The sequence below is a fragment of the Pseudophryne corroboree genome, chromosome 10 (assembly GCF_028390025.1).
Source record: "Pseudophryne corroboree isolate aPseCor3 chromosome 10, aPseCor3.hap2, whole genome shotgun sequence".
NCBI lineage: Eukaryota > Metazoa > Chordata > Amphibia > Anura > Myobatrachidae > Pseudophryne > Pseudophryne corroboree.
Window position 1 is genome coordinate 122,492,272 of NC_086453.1, and position 21,138 is coordinate 122,513,409.

A 21,138-nucleotide genomic window follows, 5' to 3' on the forward strand; every position below is an offset into this window, starting at 1 on the left:
TGCGGCCCTCTTGAAGATGAGCACTCTGCAGCCACCACAGCAGAGACACCCTTGTCCTTGGAGACAGGGTTATCAGTTGATGCATCTGAAGATGCGATCCGGACCACTTGTCCAACAGGTCCCACTGAAAGGTTCTTGCATGAAACCTGCCGAATGGAATCGCTTCGTAGGAAGCTACCATTTTTCCCAGGATCCGCGTGCAGTGATACACCGACACCTGTTTTGGTTTTAGGAGGCCTCTGACTAGAGATGACAGCTCCTTGGCCTTCTCCTCCGGGAGAAACACTTTTTTCTGTTCTGTGTCCAGAACCATCCCCAGGAACAGTAGACGTGTCGTAGGGACCAGCTGTGACTTTGGAATGTTTAGAATCCAGCCGTGCTGTTGTAGCACTTCCCGAGATAGTGCTACCCCGACCAACAACTGCTCTCTGGACCTCGCCTTTATCAGGAGATCGTCCAAGTACGGGATAATTAAAACTCCCTTCTTTCGAAGGAGTATCATCATTTCGGCCATTACCTTGGTAAAGACCCTCGGAGCCGTGGATAGACCGAACGGCAACGTCTGGAATTGGTAATGACAATCCTGTACCACAAATCTGAGGTACTCCTGGTGAGGATGGTAAATGGGGACATGCAGGTAAGCATCCTTGATGTCCAGTGATACCATGTAATCCCCCTCGTCCAGGCTTGCAATAACCACCCTGAGCGATTCCATCTTGAACTTTAATTTTTTTATATACGTGTTCAAGGATTTCAAATTTAAAATGGGTCTCACTGAACCGTCCGGTTTCGGTACCACAAACATTGTGGAATAGTAACCCCTTCCTTGTTGAAGTAGGGGTACCTTTACTATCACCTGTTGTGAATACAGCTTGTGAATTGCCTGTAACACTGCCTCCCTGCCTGAGGGAGTGGTTGGCAAGGCAGATTTGAGGAAACGGCGGGGAGGAGACGTCTCAAATTCCAGCTTGTACCCCTGAGATACTATCTGAAAAATCCAGGGATCCACCCGTGAGCGAGCCCACTGATTGCTGAAACATTTGAGACGGGCCCCCACCGTACCTGGCTCCGCCTGTGGAGCCCCAGCGTCATGCTGTGGACTTAGAGGAAGCGGGGGAGGACTTTTGCTCCTGGGAACTGGCTGTATGCTGCAGCTTTTTTCCCCTACCTCTGCCTCTGGGCAGAAAGGACGCGCCTTTAACCCGCTTGCCCCTATTGGGCCGAAAGGACTGTACCTGATAATACGGTGCTTTCTTAGGTTGTGAGGGAACATGGGGTAAAAATGTAGACTTCCCAGCTGTTGCTGTGGAAACGAGGCCTGAGAGACCATCCCCGAACAACTCCTCACCCTTATAAGGCAGAACTTCCATGTGTCTTTTGGAATCTGCATCTCCTGTCCACTGCCGGGTCCATAACCCTCTCCTGGCAGAAATGGATATTGCACTAATTTTGGATGCCAGCCGGCAAATATCCCTCTGTGCATCCCTCATGTATAAAAGTGCGTCTTTTATATGCTCTACGGTTAGCAATATAGTGTCCCTGTCTAGGGTATCTATATTTTCTGACAGGGAATCTGACCATGCAGCAGCAGCACTGCACATCCAGGCTGACGCAATAGCCGGTCTCAGTATAACACCTCTGTGTGTATATATAGATTTCAGGATAGCCTCCGGCTTTCTATCAGCAGATTCCTTCAGGGCGGCCGTATCCGGAGATGGTAGTGCCACCTTCTTTGACAAGCGTGTGAGCGCTTTATCCACCCTAGGGGATGTTTCCCAGCGTGACCTATCCTCTGGCGGGAAAGGGTACGCCATTAGTAACCTCTTAGAAATTACCAGCTTTTTATCAGGGGAAGCCCACGCTTCTTCACACACTTCATTTAACTCCTCAGATGGAGGAAAAGCTACTGGTAGTTTTTTCTCTCCAAACATTATACCCTTTTTTGTGGTACCGGGGGTAACATCAGAAATGTGCAACACATTTTTCATTGCCTCAATCATGTAACGTGTGGCCCTACTGGAAGTTACATTAGTCTCATCATCGTCGACACTGGAGTCAGTATCCGTGTCGACATCTGTGTCTGCCATCTGAGGTAGCGGGCATTTTAGAGCCCCTGATGGCTTTTGAGACACCTGGGCAGGCACAGGCTGAGAAGCCGGCTGTCCCACATTAGGTATGTCGTCAAACCTTTTATGCAAGGAGTCGACACTGTCGCGTAATTCCTTCCACAGCACCATCCACTCAGGTGTCGACCCCGCAGGGGGTGACATCACATTTACAGGCATCTGCTCTGCCTCCACATAAGCCTCCTCATCAAACATGTCGACACAGCCGTACCGACACACCGCAAACACACAGGGAATGCTCTGACAAAGGACAGGACCCCACAAAGCCCTTTGGGGAGACAGAGAGAGAGTATGCCAGCACACACCAGAGTGCTATATAACACAGGGATCCCACTATAAATTAGTGTTTTCCCTTATAGCTGCTTTTTATATATCAATATATATATATCAATATATATATATATATATATATATATATATATATATATCCTGCGCCTAAATTTAGTGCCCCCCCTCTCTTTTTTACCCTTCTGTAGTGTTCAGACTGCAGGGGAGAGCCAGGGAGCTTCCTTCCAGCGGAGCTGTGAGGGAAAAATGGCGCCAGTGTGCTGAGGGAGATGGCCCCGCCCCTTTTCCGGCAGACTTCTCCCGCTTTTTCTGGAATACTGGCAGGGGTATTTTTACATCTATATAGCCTCTAGGACTATATGATGTAGATTTGCCAGCCAAGGTGTCATATATTGCCCTCAGGGCGCCCCCCCCCAGCGCCCTGCACCCATCAGTGACCGGAGTGTGAGGTGTACATGAGGAGCAATGGCACACAGCTGCAGTGCTGTGCGCTACCTTGGTGAAGACCGAAGTCTTCTGCCGCCGATTTTCCGGACCTCTTTATGCTTCTGGCTCTGTAAGGGGGACGGCGGCGTGGCTCCGGGAACGAACACCAAGGTCGGGTCCTGCGGTCGATCCCTCTGGAGCTAATGGTGTCCAGTAGCCTAAGAAGCCCAAACTACCACCTGTTAGGTAGGTTCGCTTCTTCTCCCCTTAGTCCCTCGCTGCAGTGAGTCTGTTGCCAGCAGATCTCACTGTAAAATAAAAAACCTAAATATACTTTCTTTCTAGGAGCTCAGGAGAGCCCCTAGTGTGCATCCAGCTCAGCCGGGCACAAGATTCTAACTGAAGTCTGGAGGAGGGTCATAGTGGGAGGAGCCAGTGCACACCAGTTAGACCTAAAGCTTTCTTTATAGTTGTGCCCAGTCTCCTGCGGAGCCGCTATTCCCCATGGTCCTTACGGAGTCCCAGCATCCACTTAGGACGTCAGAGAAATACAAAATCTTGTGGAGTGGCAATATTGTCAAAAAATTCTTTGAATGTTCAGGTGTCGTCACTGGATACTGATCCCCAAGGTAGATATGTGATTGTTGGTATGACTGTTGGCAGCCGTGCATTTACCATATGCAATGTATATGCACCTACTCAGTATAAGAAGTCTTTTTTTATAGCATTAATGTCAAAACTGCACATGTATGATCCCGCCTCATTAATCATTTGTGGTGACCTCAACTTAATAACATCTCAGTTCATGGACAGATCTCCTGCACCGAAGCATATGATACCCTTACCTAAAATAGGTGTATCCTATCTTGCTAAATCTTTTAATTTGGTAGATATGTGGCGGGCTCTCAGTCCCACAGGACGAGTTTACCTGCTTATCGTTAACACATAATACGTGGTCTAGAATAGATTACATTCTCATTCCAGAGCCTTTTTTTCCTTCTACTGTGTCAGCTACCATTGACCCACCGGTGTTATCTGATCATGGACTGATATGTGTTGTTCTGGATTTTAGGAGATCTAGTAATATTAAGCCCCAGTGGAAATTTCCCTCACATTTATCCCAGTCACCAAATTTGCGTGATAAACTTTTGTCAGTGTGGAATGATTATAGCTCCTCGAATGCAGCTGTTGCGGTTTCTAACCCTCCAATTTATTGGCAGGCTGCAAAAGCGGTTCTTAGGGGTGAATTGATGTCATATGTCTCACATACCAAAAAACAACAAAAACATACTTACCTGGAATTGCAGAGTCAGTTATCAGATACATTTCAACTATATAAATTGTCTCCTTCGACTGAAACTAAACTTAATTTTCAAAAGGCCAAGTTGCTTTACAATGAATTTCTTCAGTTGAATGGAGATAAATATCTGTTTAACGTCCATTCCAAGTTTTACAAATTTGGAAACAAGGTGGGCAAATTGCTCACTGGTCTCCTGCGGGGCCCTAGGCAGCAAACTACGGTGCACCCTCTTTTAGCACCAAATGGACACCTGACGAACACTGATGCTCAAATTGTAGATGTTATGAGAGATTTTTATGAAAACTTATACTCCCCTCCCATGGGTAACCCGACTGATTCCTCTCATTCTAATACTCCTACTTTATCTCCTCCCCCTCCCCCTCCCCAACCCCAGTCTTACTGGGATTCGTTATCTTTGCCTCAAGTGCCTGAATTACTGGCTTGTCACTTGATTGAACCCATTGCACCTAAGGAGGTAACCTGGGCTATAAGGAAACTAGCATTGTCTAAAGCACCGGGCCCAGATGGATTTTCTAACGAATTTTATAAATTGATGGCCCCCCAAATTGTTCAACCATTGACAGACTGTTTTAATTCTATTATAAATCAGGGTTACCTACCTTTGTATTTTTCAGATGCTATAATCAAGGTTTTGCCAAAACCTGGACGAAACCTTGCCCAGCCAGGCTCCTATAGGCCAATCTCTCTTCTCAATATTGATTACAAAATATTTACGAAGCTATTGGCAGAGAGATTGAAGCCTATTTTGCCTTTGATTATTCATAAAGATCAAACGGGTTTCATTTCCGGGAGACATTCTGTAGTCAATGTACAGCGGGTACTGGCAGCTATACAATATGCTACTTCGGCCTCTTCTATTTCCTCCCCTAGTATGGTGCTCACATTAGACGCGGAAAAGGCTTTTGATTTAGTTTTATGGCCTCATCTATACCAAACCTTAGCAAATTTTGGCTTCCCTCATTCTTTCATAAATATACTACACTATACTCTTCCCCCATATCGCGAATAGCTTGTAATGGTATTCTCTCTTCCCCCTTCGTTCTGGGTAGAGGAACACGCCAAGGTTGCCCACTCTCACCCCTCCTTTTTGCAATGGCCATTGAGCCTCTTGCTGTTGCAGTACGTACCTCTCCTATCATCAAGGGATTACTATTAATTCTGAGGAATTAAAAATTGCCCTATTCGCAGATGATACTCTTATATTTCTCTCTAATACTACTCATTCATTACCTGCTCTACTGAAACTTATTGAATCATTCGGGTTGCTCTCGGGTTACAAGGTTAATTTAACAAAATCAGAGATATTACTTCTTGGAAATAAAACTTCTGATTTTCTGGAAAATCTCCATATACCACTTACTGTAGCATCTTCTTCCTTTAAATATTTAGGTGTCCAGATATGCTCTAATTTGTCACACCTTTATGCATTTAATTTTTCAACGGTGATAACAAAAATAGCCACTAAATTGGAAGCATGGTCAGAACTTCCTGTATCTTTACTGGGAAGGATTGCAATTATCCAGTCAATTATATTCCCGAAAATTTTGTATTTTATGCAGATGCTGCCTATTGCCCTGCAGAGAACAGATATGGCTAGGTTGGATACTATGGGGGTAATTCCAAGTTGATCACAGCAGGATTTTTTTTTAGCAGTTGGGCAAAACCATATGCACTGCAGGGGGGGGGGGGGGGCAGATATAACATGTGCAGAGAGAGTTAGATTTGGGTGGGTTATTTTATTTCTGTGCAGGGTAAATACTGGCTGCTTTATTTTTACACTGCAAATTAGATTTCAGATTGAACACACCACACCCAAATCTCTCTCTGCACATGTTATATCTGCCCCACCTGCAGTGCACATGGTTTTGCCCAACTGCCAAAAAAAAATCCTGCTGCGATCAACTTGTAATTACCCCCTATGTTTTCAAAATTTATTTGGCAGAATAAACAGCCAAGGATTGCCAGGGCTAAAATGAAAACCCCTAAAAAGATAGGTGGGTTGGGTTGTCCAGATTTGGTGACTTACTCGTCATCCATATTTTTCAGGTACATTAGTGACTGGATGTTAAGTAAAGCTATATACACTGACTCTGACCTTGAGCAAGCTATTTTTCATCCATTCGCCCCTGGGGTACTGCTTCAAACTACCCAGTCTAACATTCCAACTCGGATAAAAATGCACATCTTGTTTAGAGATACATATTCCTCATGGCTCTATATTAATGAACAATGTAACAGAAATCCTCACTTATTTCATTATATACCACTCTGGGGCAATCCCTCTTTTATTCCATCACTGACAAATTCTCTCTTTTGTCTTTGGAAATGTAAAGGTTTAGATTCTTCACACAAGGTTTTTGATCCGGGAGGGATTATATTTGACTTTCATGTTCTTGCCCGTCAATATCAACTACCCTATACACATAGATTTATGTACTTTCAAATGAGACACTACCTGACCACTATTAAAGCACCTAGCATACCTAACATTTCATTACCTATTACTTTATCACATGTCACCTCTATTGATAATCTATTACTTTATTTGCAGAATAAGAAATACAAACTTAAGATGTTATACTCGCTACTTATGGAGTCAGGTTATAATAATCACCCGCAGTGGGAGCTATTGCTCAGTAAATGGAAGGGTGATATTCCGACCTTAACGAAAATAGACGATATCATCCTGTATCAGTCTTCATCTCTAAAAGCCTTGCAGTCTAGTTATCTACAGGAGGTCTTCATACGTACGCTTCATAGGGCTTACATTACTCCTCATCAGAGACGTCACATGTCTGCCGAGGAGGACGGCAGCTGTCTCAAATGTGGAAAAGTAAATGCTGATTTTTTACATTGCATGTGGGATTGTTTCAAACTGTGGTGGTTTTGGTGTAAAGTAACTTCTTTTCTCAACTCTATTTTTCATACTCAATTACAGCCTGACCCCTTAGCTTGTATGGGTTTAAATTTTCATGCCTGGTCACTAGTGTCTGTCAAGAAACATGCGTTTTCCCTCCTCATTACGATCTTGACGGTTGCTAGAAAATGTATCTTAATACACTGGACTAAAAAGTCAGCTCCACAATTGACAGAAGTAAAGCAAAAACTATTGCAGATTTTGTACTTTGATAGAAAATATGCACGGCTAGATATGCATTCAGGTAGATACAAATTCTTACAAAAATGGTCACTGTTTATTGATGTACTTGATATCAACACAATCGCACATATTAGCATTACAAATTGTCAAAAACTGTTCCTACTCCTGGTTGTTCACTGATGTTGCCGGAATACTTCTTTAACATACTGTACGTGGTGAAATATAGCTCATTGAAATTATCATGTACAAGCGGATTGGTCTTTCATCATTTTCTAATACTGCACTTATTCCCTACCCTTTTTTCCCTCCCATTGTCTTGTCTTTGTTTGTCCTGTTATGACTTGTTACGAATTGTTTGGAGGTTTTCTTTCTTCCTTAGTTACATGTATTCATGTTCATACCAAAGTGTCCCATATTATATACAAATATTCTTATTGACTCCACTGAAATATTATCGAAAAATCGCAATGTCTTCTTATTCCTCAACAGTGTTGAGTTCCTTCTTACTACTCTCGGACGCTTTCTTCCTTTGGATCTATTACACACAGTTCATGTTCAGCCTTGTATGGTACATTTGTTGCATTTAATGTCTGTGTCTCTTTATCTGAAAATTTGAATAAATATATATATTATATATAAAAAAATAAATGTAAAGAGCAAAATTTGATGTTTTTCCAGGCAAACATGAGTTCATCTCGAAGATCTTGCTTAAATTATCCTGATGTATTTTGTTACATTTGTGGCGAATACACATTCCTCAAGCAAAGAAAAGACATCCCTGAATTTGTGAAGCAAGCCCATCTTACATATTTTGATATAAAGCTTGGTGATCAAGATAAGCCCTGGGCTCCCCACAAAGTCTGTAAAACTTGCATAGACAATCTTCGCCAGTGGCCATATGGAAACAAAAAAAGTTTGAACTTCGTTGTGCCTATGGTGTGGAGGGATCCCAAAAACCACTCTGATGACTGCTATTTTTGTGCTGTCAATGTTAAAGGTTTCAATAAACACGTGACTGTGATAATCACTCCTATAAAAGTAATCCTACAAGCAGCGTTTTTTAAAGCAATAAATGTCAAAAGTTTACCATGTTTATACTGTATGTTGTTTCATCAAATAAATATTAATTTTGAGTGTCTTCAATTTCTTTTGAAGTGATTTGTAGTAATCTCTACATGCTATGCTACATAGTTCTGCATATCCAAAACTTAATATGCGTTCTACTGTTTTTCATGGGGTACCCAATCATCTAAAAAAGTAGAGCCAATCTGGGAAAACCAATGTCATAGTCAGAATCAGCACCCTCAAAATTACCCTAAAGAGACTGAAAAATTCTTGATTATAGGCATGGGTGGTAGTCATGTGGCCGCCGGTCGGCTGACCGACAGTCACATGACCTCCTCCATGAGCCCGACGGCTCACTATCCCGATGGTCCGCATGCCGACCAACAGGGACTATTTCCACTCGTGGGTGTCCACGACACCCATAGAGTGGGAATAGAACCCGTGCCCGCAGCGTGGCGAGCGCAGCGAGCCCGCAAGGGGCTTGCTGCACTCGCCCCTCCCCGCCGGGATCCCGGTGTCGGTATGCTGCCGGGATCCCGGCGTCGGTAAGGTGACCGGCGGTCAGGAGACCGCCGGTCACCCGTACTACACCCATAAGCATATAGTGTTGACCAGTGTAACGGCTTGCCCACCGTGTCAAGGTGACCTCATGAATCGGGCAAGTCCCTAAACATTTTTTGGGGGGGTACAAATCTAGGGCACAGGACACCCCAAACCCAAGCAGCTGAGTGACCCCAGGGCAACACTAGAGTGAAAAAATATATAGTGAAAAAAAAAAAAGTGACAAGAGGTTTGTGAGAGAGGCTATGAAAACAGCAGGGGTTAATTAGTGAAAGGTAATGAGGTAAGAGATAAGTTAGTGAGAGGTAAAGTAGTGAGAAGTGAAGGTGGGAAATGAATTACATTTAAACACACATAATAGGGATGAAAGGAAATATGAAAATAAGTGTTAATATGTGTTGCTCCTGAGGCCAAACAGCCACAGCAGTCCAGGGGGACCCACACCCCGGAAATCCACACCCCATCTGATAATCTAATATACATTTGTGCAGGAGTCACATTGCCCTGCATACAGCCTAAGAAATGTCAGGAACCTAATTAAAACCAATATATAGGATAGGTGGGCGTGGGTGCTACCACCAGGCAGAAGAAATCTCCGGCCTTCTATTGTGTATGTAAATATACAGGATTAGGTATACAGGGGTGTGGTCCTGGGGTGCACGCTGGTAATGAGAGGTGTGACCCTGTAAAGACCTTTCAGTACTGCATACAAAGACAAGGTTGCAGGTGCACAATTATCTGGTTCCCAAATCACGCTTAAGAAAGGGCACATTTCAGACTCGGAAGATATTGCCACTATCAGCAACATTCTCAAACGGGTCTGGATTATTTACTTCTGTAACAAAACAGCTTTCCCACAGCTTCCAGAAGTAAACAAAGTCTCTCCCCAATATTTCTTCATATTATCAAGCCAGGAACCAAACTCAGAGACTACAGTGGAACCACACTGCGTTTCTTTATTCACCTCTGCAGTAACATAATATCGAGTGTACCCATGTATGCAAGTCACATCAGCAGTTTTCCCATTACGGTTTAAGAGGTTTACCAATTCAGTTTTTATAAGAGTAACCCGGCTACCAGAATCTAACAAAGCCCCTACCTGGTTGCCTTCTATAGTGACTATACACATTTGCTTACTTATATCAGCTTGTCAGTCCGTAGTGCAGGCTGGCTGAGTAAAGAAGACACTCTGTGATTGACATAAAAAAAACAACAACAACGGCTGCGCTGTATATCAGGAGTTAATAAATTAAAAACGAGAGCCAACGTGTAAATGAATAGAAGGAATATTTAATAACAGTGTTTCACAATTGAAACCTAAAATAATAATAAGGAAATATAATATTTAAATCAGTAAAAGCACACCTATAACTGTCCCAGGTGATAGAGGGCTAATTAGCCATATGTTAGATAATGAATGTATAAACGTCCATTTTCCACAAGGTGTAAATAGCTGAAATGCGGACGATTCAAAGATAGCAGTGCAGTTCCACGAAGCTAAATCTCAGAGTCACCGGGTTGGTGGTAGTGGAATACATTACCGCTCAGGTGGGCTGGTTTATTAGCCGAGCGTCCTCGGCTAAGAGTCCTGCAATACCCACTACACTCTGCCGCAGAGATGAAATGGCTGTTGTTAACCGCGGCAGTGGAATATACGGCAGCCGGCTGCAGCAAAGGATGGTCAGATGATTTTGTAACTAGACCAGTTCGGGTTGTGCAACCCGAACTGGTCTTAAGAATCTGGCTTCCCTAAGTGTCTGCAGAGGCCACCCCCATGGATTTCACAGTATATGAGCTGATGTCCAAAACTCCAGATTGGTGTCTGTCTCTTTAAATTTTAAACATAAAACTTTTCCTGCAGTACTGCTGTAATATTTAGTGTGTTGCTCACATTTGCTTCAACCAATTGTAAGGAGATCAGGGTAGGTGTGCCCTCTCCTGGGTTAGATGGGCACAACCAAACACACAGCAGCTAGGAAGACAACACACCAGTCCAGGGTTTTAGTACAATATAGCCGTTGCTAGTATTATTGTGCAGTATAAAACAAAACATTAAAATAAATCCTAGCCTGTCTGGGCACTAACTGAACATAGTAGATTCCCTTTCTCAGAGTGGTAGCACCCAATGCCCCTACTACAAACATAGGAATATGCACAGTACTTACATACAGTAAATCACAGTGTCTCACAACAAGCTTGCTGCCTGTACCCCCACATAGTGAGCTTTGAGCCAAGCCCTGACAGAGCTTATATCAGGGAGGGGCCTTAAGACTGCACACCTGTAGCTGCCAGTAATGTGAGGTGCTACCTACTGAGACTTGTAGTTCTACAGAAAAAAGGAGGGGTGTTGTAGGTGCACTATCTCTAGCATTACTGATAATAAATAGTGGAGTTTGGTTATGTATTGATCAATGCATGTAGCTGCAGCCCCGCGGCAAGGGACTCCACTCTGCTGCAGTACCTAACACTATAGGGGTTCAAACCTAGGGCACGGGACCCCCCAAACCACCACAGCCAAGCGACCCCAGGGCATCACAGGGAATGATTATGTGTAGTGAGAAGGATAAGGAATAGGTGAGAAAAGAGTGTTATGGGGTGAATTAATATAAGTGAAAAAGGTGTGACATGTATAATAAAACAAACAGTGAAAGTGCCAAATTAAACGTAATGCTGCGATGCCCTGTTGTCACCCGGCCACGGCAGTCCAGAAGGCCCCGCACCCCAGGAGCCACCCCATTACTGACTTATAGTAGAATAATTGGACTTACCTAGAATTGTGCCATATACAAAAGTGCAGTCATGCTCGGTACCCTAGTTAAAATAAATGAGGGTCAAGTGTGGGCGGGTGCAAGTCCAAAGAATGAAGGTGTCTCCTGAAGGAGTGAGATTTGGCGGTGGTGGTTTGGGGGGTCCCGTGCCCTAGGTTTGAACCCCTATAGTGTTAGGTACTGCAGCAGAGTGGAGTCCCTTGCCGCGGGGCTGCAGCTACATGCATTGATCAATACATAACCAAACTCCACTATTTATTATCAGTAATGCTAGAGATAGTGCACCTACAACACCCCTCCTTTTTTCTGCAGAGCTTATATCAGCCTCCTACAGGTGCAGGCCCTAATTAGTCTACTCTCAGGCTGAAGGCCTAAAGATCAGAAATGGGCCTTGTGGATGGAGACCTCCCTTCCAACTCAAATCCACACCCCTGGGACCCGTATCTGGCTTTTAACAAACTCTCATCAAGTCTGTTTAGCAAAACAGGCATTTCCTGGAGGTTTTAAATACATAAGCCAGAAAACTGGCTTATGGTTCCAGAGTCTCATGGTTTGACATCAGTTAGGCACTTTTACATTGCCTGTAAATATCTCTGGTTAGGTGGCTAATGCAAAAATTACCAGTGATATTTCCAATTCTGAAATAAAAAACCTCACATTTAGTCACTAATATCCCTATATTGAGGCATGATAACATTATCTGCATTTTATGTTTGCCCTTTTAAATTTGTATATACTATTAAAACATTTATAGTAGTAAATAAAAAGAAACCATCTATAACTTAAAAAAAAATCAGAAATTATAATGATTGTTATTAAATTGTTTTTAAATATTGTCTTTCTATGGAAATTTTGGGGGATTAATAATGACGTTAGACCTAACTGTGGGTAGCTGTTCCTTGTGTGTGTGACACATTAGCATGTGGTTCATCATCAGAGTGTAAAAATGTACCTGGGTTAAGATTTGTACACCTCTTCCTAATTTGGATGGTGGGAGGCTTAAAGATTCAAAGCCACTTATATTATATTAAGAAAGTTACAACTTTTTTCATCCTAAATGGGTTGCTAAGGACAACAATAGCTGTCTTATTTACTATGACGGCAGATGCTGCTATTGCCTGACAACATGTAAGTAGCGCATTAGCAACAGGATATAATTTAACGCTGTAGTACTACATGTAAGTGGTTTGTGTTTGTCACCATGCAGCTCTGTGATAGCTGCAGAGGCAAATCTTTGATTTGTGTGACAAAAAAGGTTAAAAGGTTTATGTTACATAATGGTTGTTCTGATACGTACCATTATGATGCTGGCACTTCAGCAAGCAGCTGGGTATCCATGTAGAATAAAAATGTGTGAGGGAGACTGGGAACAGAACACCCTAGACAGATCGGAAGATGATTCAGGTATATTTCAAGAATTACGCAATCAGAGGTACTATACATTGTGAAACTAAGATAGTTTACACCTAGGGTGAAACTTACTAAATAGGGGCTTTGCAAAATCTGCATCCAGTTTAGCAATAGTGACACAAAATCAAACTTTAGAACCAAAGAAGCCAACAAAATTTTTCTCCATTGCAAGTACAGTATTTTAAATAGCCTATGCAAACACACTGCAAAATTGTCCCAAAAAACTAAGTAGCCTCCGATTTTCGTGATTACTTAAAGAGCCACATGAATCCCAAGGATATGGACAGATCTATTGCGTGATTGTGTTTTGTTTAGACTTTTTGTTCATAGAAATATTTTGGAAGAAACAGTGTGGGATCCTCCCCACATTACCCCCCACTACACTAGGTTTTACCAGCCAGGGCTGTTGCAACTATAGTAGGGGGATAGACTTAGTGGGATCACTAGGATTAATTTCAAAACTCCTGTGCTGTGGATCTTAAATGAATAGCCTTAGTTTTAATAGAAGAAATAATAATTTGATTTACTGGCACACTAACTGTCACAGCAAGCCCTGTGATGCCCAATTTTAATGGCTGCAAGGGAATGCTGGCACTTAGAGAAACACAAATACCAGCATGCCCTGACATGCAGGGCCGTTTGGCACTTGTGGTGAACCTGAAAAAAGTAAAATAATCACTGTACACACTCATCAATCATTGGAGTAATTGGGGCTGCTGATGAGGTTGAAAATGGAAGATCCCACCAGATATTACCTATATCTGCTGTGGTCTCCCCTAGAAAAATCCTGGGGATGCTTAATATTTGCAGTTACCCCCCTAAAATGGATATTTTCAGAGGGTATCCCTCAAGTATTTGATGATAATGCAATTATGTACTATGTTATCCTGTGAATATTGCAATGTACAGGTTCAGCCATGATTTGATATAGTATTTGGAGCCTAACTCAGACCTGATCGCTCGCTAGGTTATTTTTTGCACTGCTGCAAACAGATAGTCGCTGCCCATAGGGGAGTGTATTTTTGTTTTGCAAGTGTGCAAACGCATGTGCAGCCGAGCAGTACAAAAAAAACTTTGTGCAGTTTCTGTGTTGTCCAGGACTGACTCAGCCGCTGCGATCGCTTTAGGCTGTTCGGGGCCGGAATTGATGTCAGACACACGCCCTGCAAATGTATGGACACGCCTGCGTTTTTCCAACCACTTCCAGAAAACAGTCAGTTGCCACCCACAAACGCCTTCTTTCTATCAATCATCTTGCGATCGGCTGTGCGAATGGATTCTTCGTAAAACCCATCGCACAGCAACGATCCGCTTTGTATCTGTGCGATGCGCCTGTGCATTGCGGTGCATACGCATGCGCAGTTCTGACCTGATCGCAGCGCTGCAAAAAACGCTAGCAAGTGATCAGGTCTGAATTACCCCCATTGTAGCTACAGTAGTAGTAGAAAACAATTGAATGCTTACTTGTGATTGAAGAGGATCAGTTCACACAGTGCTGCATTTATATTAGCATACCTACCAGCATACCAGTGCACATACCAGTGGATGACATAAACTATGAACAGCCCAGTTACTTAGCCAATAGCATTGGTTTATTGCTAGATAGAAGTTACAGCTGTACTCACTGTTACATGTATACTGGTGATGCAGTGGAGGGGGGTTTCATACAGCTTATCAGCAGGTGAGTGTATACTGCAAAGGGGTAGCGGTGCAGGGATGCTGGAAAAGCTTTACATCAGGTAATAACTAGGTCTCTCATAAGAGTAAAGCAGGAGAATACTGTGTCCCACCATGTCACACTATAAAGCAAAGAATAAGATGGTGCCTGCACATGCTCAGTAGAGATCCTGGGATAGGTCATGAAGCTTACCTGGAAAACGGAAGATTGGAGTCTGCACAGCAGTACACTCCTCTTTCAACAAATTACATTGCTAATTATTTCTTTGAACCTGCAGTACAACTACAAGGGTGGTTCATTAAATAAGCTAATAAGACCTATACAGGTTGAGTATCCCATATCCATATATTCCGAAATACGGAATATTCCGAAATACGGACTTTTTTGAGTGAGAGTGAGATAGTGAAACCTTTGTTTTTTGATGGCTCAATGTGCACAAACTTTGTTTAATACACAAAGTTATTAAAAATATTGTATTAAATGACCTTTAGGCTGTGTGTATAAGGTGTAAATGAAACATTAATGAATTGTGTGAATGTAGACACACTTTGTTTAATGCACAAAGTTATAAAAAATATTGTCTAAAATGACCTTCAGGCTGCGTGTATAAGGTGTATATGTAACATAAATGCATTCTGTGCTTAGATTTAGGTCCCATAACCATGATATCTCATTATGGTATGCAATTATTCCAAAATACGGAAAAATCCCATATCCAAAATACCTCTTGTCCCAAGCATTTTGGATAAGGGATACTCAACCTGTAATTGCATATACTGTATATACGTGTAATCAATAGTGTGGCCTTGGAACAGATTATTTTTCCATATAGTCCCCATACTTGTCTAAGCAGTGCTCTGGCCTGGTGGGAAATTAGAATGAAATGACATTACATTATTACATAAATGACATAAACATTACACACGAGAGAGGTCTTGTTACCTTATTAATACCCCTTTCACACCAGCACCTTTGAACACGGGTTATTGGCACATGAACGCGCATAACCCGCGTTAATGTGCGGTATGAAAGTGTACCGGGCTGAAATACCTGGTCCAGTGACCCAGTATTTCAACCCTGCTCTTGACCATGGTTGAACCCGCGTTCAACCTGGCTCACTGTGCGGTGTGAACGGGTGCCGAGTCAATGCGCCCTGGCTCCCGTTCACTCTCTATGTACAGGCGGCGCTTGGAGATCATGTGATCTCTAGCGCCCCCCCCCCCCCCCACGTTACCGCTGACTGCGGTATGCAAGGCGTCTTACCCGGGAATGTCCCTGCATGATCCCGAGACCGTATTCCCGGGTAAGACCCTGCATTTTTGGTGTGAAAGGGGTATTATTGAATCATCCTCATACTTTTATAATATAATCTGTGGTGGAGGCCCCCCGTTCAATTACAAACAGCATGGTGTTCCTTAGTTCAAGGGTCAAGAGTGCTATAAATCACAAAAATGTAATAGAAAAATATTGTTTGTTTGTAATGTTGTGATTTACTATAATCTACTATAATTGATGTTATGTTGTTTCCTGCAATTAAGCAGTAACGACATTTGCTATCGGCCCTAACAATACTATACTGGAAATCTGTGTATGTAGCAAATAAAACAGAGGGGGTTTTGTCATGTTTTGTTCAATACATTTAAGCTTGTAGCCTATCATCAAGGGACTCTAATTCTCTGCAAGACCCCAACCTAGCATATATGCCCCTTACATTGCAGATAAATGTCCCCAACCTAGCATATATGCCCCTTACATTGCAGCTAAATGTTCCTAACCTAGCATATATGCCTCTTACATTGCAGCTAAATGTCCCCAACCTAGCATATATGCCCCTTACATTACAGCTAAATGTCCCCAACCTAGCATATATGCCCCTTACATTGCAGCTAAATGTCCCTAACCTAGCATATATGCCTCTTACAGTGCAGCTAAATGTCCCCAACCTACCATATATGCCCCTTACATTGCAGCTAAATGTCCCCAACCTAGCATATATGCCCCTTACATTGCAGCTAAATGTCCCCAACCTAGCATATATGCCCCTTACATTGCAGCTAAATGTCCCCAACCTAGCATATATGCCTCTTACATTGCAGCTAAATGTCCCCAACCTAGCATATATGTCCCTTACATTGCAGCTAAATGTCCCCAACCTAGCATATATGCCCCTTACATTGCAGCTAAATGTCCCCAACCTAGCATATATGCCTCTTACATTGCAGCTAAATGTCCCCAACCTAGCATATATGCCCCTTACATTGCAGCTAAATGTCCCCAACCCCCTCATATATATGCCCCTTACATTGCAGCTAAATGTCCCCAATCTAGCACATATGCCCCTTACATTGCAGCTAAATGTCCCCAACCTAGCATATATGCCCCTTACATTGCAGCTAAATGTCCCCAACCTAGCATATATGCCCCTTACATTGCAGCTAAATGTCCCCAACCTAGCATATATGCCTCTTACATTGCAGCTAAATGTCCCCAACCTAGCATATATGCCCCTTACATTGCAGCTAAATGTCCCTAACCTAGCATATATGCCCCTTACATTGCAGCTAAATGTCCCCAACCTAGCATATATGCCCCTTACATTGCAGCTAAATGTCCCCAACCCCCACATATATATGCCCCTTACATTGCAGCTAAATGTCCCCAATCTAGCATATATGCCCCTTACATTGCAGCTAAATGTCCCCAACCTAGCATATATGCCCCTTACATTGCAGCTAAATGTCCCCAACCTAGCATATATGCCTCTTACATTGCAGCTAAATGTCCCCAACCTAGCATATATGTCCCTTACATTGCAGCTAAATGTCCCCAACCTAGCATATATGCCCCTTACATTGCAGCTAAATGTCCCCAACCTAGCATATATGCCTCTTACATTGCAGCTAAATGTCCCCAACCTAGCATATATGCCCCTTACATTGCAGCTAAATGTCCCCAACCCCCTCATATATATGCCCCTTACATTGCAGCTAAATGTCCCCAATCTAGCACATATGCCCCTTACATTGCAGCTAAATGTCCCCAACCTAGCATATATGCCCCTTACATTGCAGCTAAATGTCCCCAACCTAGCATATATGCCCCTTACATTTCACCTAAATGTCCCCAACCTAGCATATATGCCTCTTACATTGCAGTTAAATGTCCCCAACCTAGCATATATGCCCCTTACATTGCAGCTAAATGTCCCTAACCTAGCATATATGCCCCTTACATTGCAGCTAAATGTCCCCAACCTAGCATATATGCCCCTTACATTGCAGCTAAATGTCCCCAACCCCCACATATATATGCCCCTTACATTGCAGCTAAATGTCCCCAATCTAGCATATATGCCCCTTACATTACAGCTAAATGTCCCCAACCTAGCATATATGCCCCTTACATTGCAGCTAAATGTCCCCAACCTAGCATATATGCCCCTTACATTGCAGCTAAATGTCCCTAACCTAGCATATATGCTCTTACATTGCAGCTAAATGTCCCCAACCTAGCATATATGCCCCTTACATTGCAGCTAAATGTCCCCAACCTAGCATATATGCCTCTTACATTGCAGCTAAATGTCCCCAACCTAGCATATATGCCCCTTACATTGCAGCTAAATATCCCCAACCTAGCATATATGCCCCTTACATTGCAGCTAAATGTCCCCAACCTAGCATATATGCCCCTTACATTGCAGCTAAATGTCCCCAACCTAGCATATATGCCCCTTAAATTGCAGCTAAATGTCCCCAACCTAGCATATATGCCTCTTACATTGCAGCTAAATGTCCCCAACCTAGCATATATGCCCCTTACATTGCAGCTAAATGTCCCCAACCTAGCATATATGCCCCTTACATTGCAGCTAAATGTCCCCAACCTAGCATATATGCCTCTTACATTGCAGCTAAATGTCCCCAACCTAGCATATATGCCCCTTACATTGCAGCTAAATGTCCCCAATCTAGCATATATGCCCCTTACATTGTAAATGTCCCCAACCTAGCATATATGCCCCTTACATTGCAGCTAAATGTCCCTAACCTAGCATATATGCCCCTTACATTGCAGCTAAATGTTCCTAACCTAGCATATATGCCTCTTACATTGCAGCTAAATGTCCCTAACCTAGCATATAATAGAGATGTGCACCGGAAATTTTTCGGGTTTTGTGTTTTGGTTTTGGGTTCGGTTCCGTGGCCGTGTTTTGGGTTCGAACGCGTTTTGGCAAAACCTCACCGAATTTATTTTGTCGGATTCGGGTGTGTCGCTGGATGACTAAGCTCAGCGACCCAAGTGGCCGACACAAACACCTGGCCCATCTAGGAGTGGCACTGCAGTGTCACGCAGGATGGCCATTCCAAAAAACACTCCCCAAACAGCACATGACGCAAAGAAGAAAAAAAAGAGGCGCAATGGAGGTAGTTGTGTGAGTAAGCTAAGCGACCCTAGTGGCCGACACAAACACCTGGCCCATCTAGGAGTGGCACTGCAGTGTCAGGCCGGATGGCCCTTCCAAAAAATACTCCCCAAACAGCACATGACGCAAAGAAGAAAAAAAAGAGGCGCAATGAGGTAGCTGTGTGACTAAGATAAGTGACCCTAGTGGCCGACACAAACACCTGGCCCATCTAGGAGTGGCACTGCAGTGTCACGCAGGATGGCCCTTCCAAAAAACACTCCCCAAACAGCACATGACGCAAAGAAAAATGAAAGAAAAAAGAGGTGCAAGATGGAATTGTCCTTGGGCCCTCCCACCCACCCTTATGTTGTATAAACAGGACATGCACACTTTAACCAACCCATCATTTCAGTGACAGGGTCTGCCACACGACTGTGACTGAAATGACGGGTTGGTTTGGACCCCCACCAAAAAAGAAGCAATTAATCTCTCCTTGCACAAACTGGCTCTAAAGAGGCAAGATGTCCACCTCATCATCATCCTCCGATTCATCACCGTGTACATCCCCCTCCTCACAGATTATCAATTCGTCCCCACTGGAATCCACCATCACAGCTCCCTGTGTACTTTGTGGAGGCAATTGCTGCTGGTGAATGTCTCCATGGAGGAATTGATTGTAATTCATTTTAATGAACATCATCTTCTCCACATTTTCTGGAAGTAACCTCGTACGCCGATTGCTGACAAGGTGAGCGGCGGCACTAAACACTCTTTCGGAGTACACACTTGTGGGAGGGCAACTTAGGTAGAATAAAGCCAGTTTGTGCAAGGGCCTCCAAATTGCCTCTTTTTCCTGCCAGTATACATACGGACTGTCTGACGTGCCTACTTGGATGCGGTCACTCATATAATCCTCCACCATTCTTTCAATGGTGAGAGAATCATATGCAGTGACAGTAGACGACATGTCCATAATCGTTGGCAGGTCCTTCAGTCCGGACCAGATGTCAGCATCAGCAGTCGCTCCAGACTGCCCTGCATCACCGCCAGCGGGTGGGCTCGGAATTCTGAGCCTTTTCCTCGCACCCCCAGTTGCGGGAGAATGTGAAGGAGGAGATGTTGACAGGTCGCGTTCCGCTTGACTTGACAATTTTCTCACCAGCAGTTCTTTGAACCCCTGCAGACTTGTGTCTGCCGGAAAGAGAGATCCAAGGTAGGTTTTAAATCTAGGATCGAGCACGGTGGCCAAAATGTAGTGCTCCGATTTCAACAGATTGACTACCCGTGAATCCTTGTTAAGCGAATTAAGGGCTCCATTCACAAGTCCCACATGCCTAGCGGAATCGCTCAGTGTTAGCTCCTCCTTCAATGTCTCCAGCTTCTTCTGCAAAAGCCTGATGAGGGGAATGACCTGACTCAGGCTGGCAGTGTCTGAACTGACTTCACGTGTGGCAAGTTCAAAAGGTTGCAGAACCTTGCACAACGTTGAAATCATTCTCCACTGCGCTTGAGACAGGTGCATTCCACCTCCTATATCGTGGTCAGTTGTATAGGCTTGAATGGCCTTTTGCTGCTCCTCCAACCTCTGAAGCATATAGAGCAGGCCTGGCCAACCAGTGGCTCTCCAGATGTTGTGAAACTACACATCACAGCATGCCTTGCCACAGTTTTAGCATTTCCAAATAGCAAAACTGTGACAAAGCATGATGGGACTTGTAGTTTTACAACAGCTGGAGAGCCACAGGTTGGCCAGGCCTGATATAGAGGGTTGAATTCCACCTCGTTACCACTTCTTGCTTCAGATGATGGCAGGGCAGGTTCAGGCGTTTTTGGTGTTGCTCCAGTCTTCTGTACGTGGTGCCTGTACGCCGAAAGTGTCCCGCAATTCTTCTGGCCACCGACAGCATCTCTTGCACGCCCCTGTCGTTTTTTAAATAATTCTGCACCACCAAATTCAAGGTATGTGCAAAACATGGGACGTTCTGGA

At 43.6% G+C, this 21,138-nt stretch overlaps 1 long non-coding RNA gene across 4 annotated transcripts in view; it reads right to left on the minus strand.

The window, feature by feature from the left end:
• Nucleotides 1-7,333: 7,333 nt before the first annotated feature.
• The window catches only part of LOC134965084 (uncharacterized), a 62,818-nt gene continuing 49,013 nt past the window's right edge, over nt 7,334-21,138 (minus strand). For all 4 annotated transcript variants that reach the window (XR_010188308.1, XR_010188307.1, XR_010188305.1 and 1 more), the window contains one exon: nt 7,334-7,865. This is a non-coding gene — a long non-coding RNA (uncharacterized LOC134965084). The remainder of the gene's footprint in view (nt 7,866-21,138) is intronic.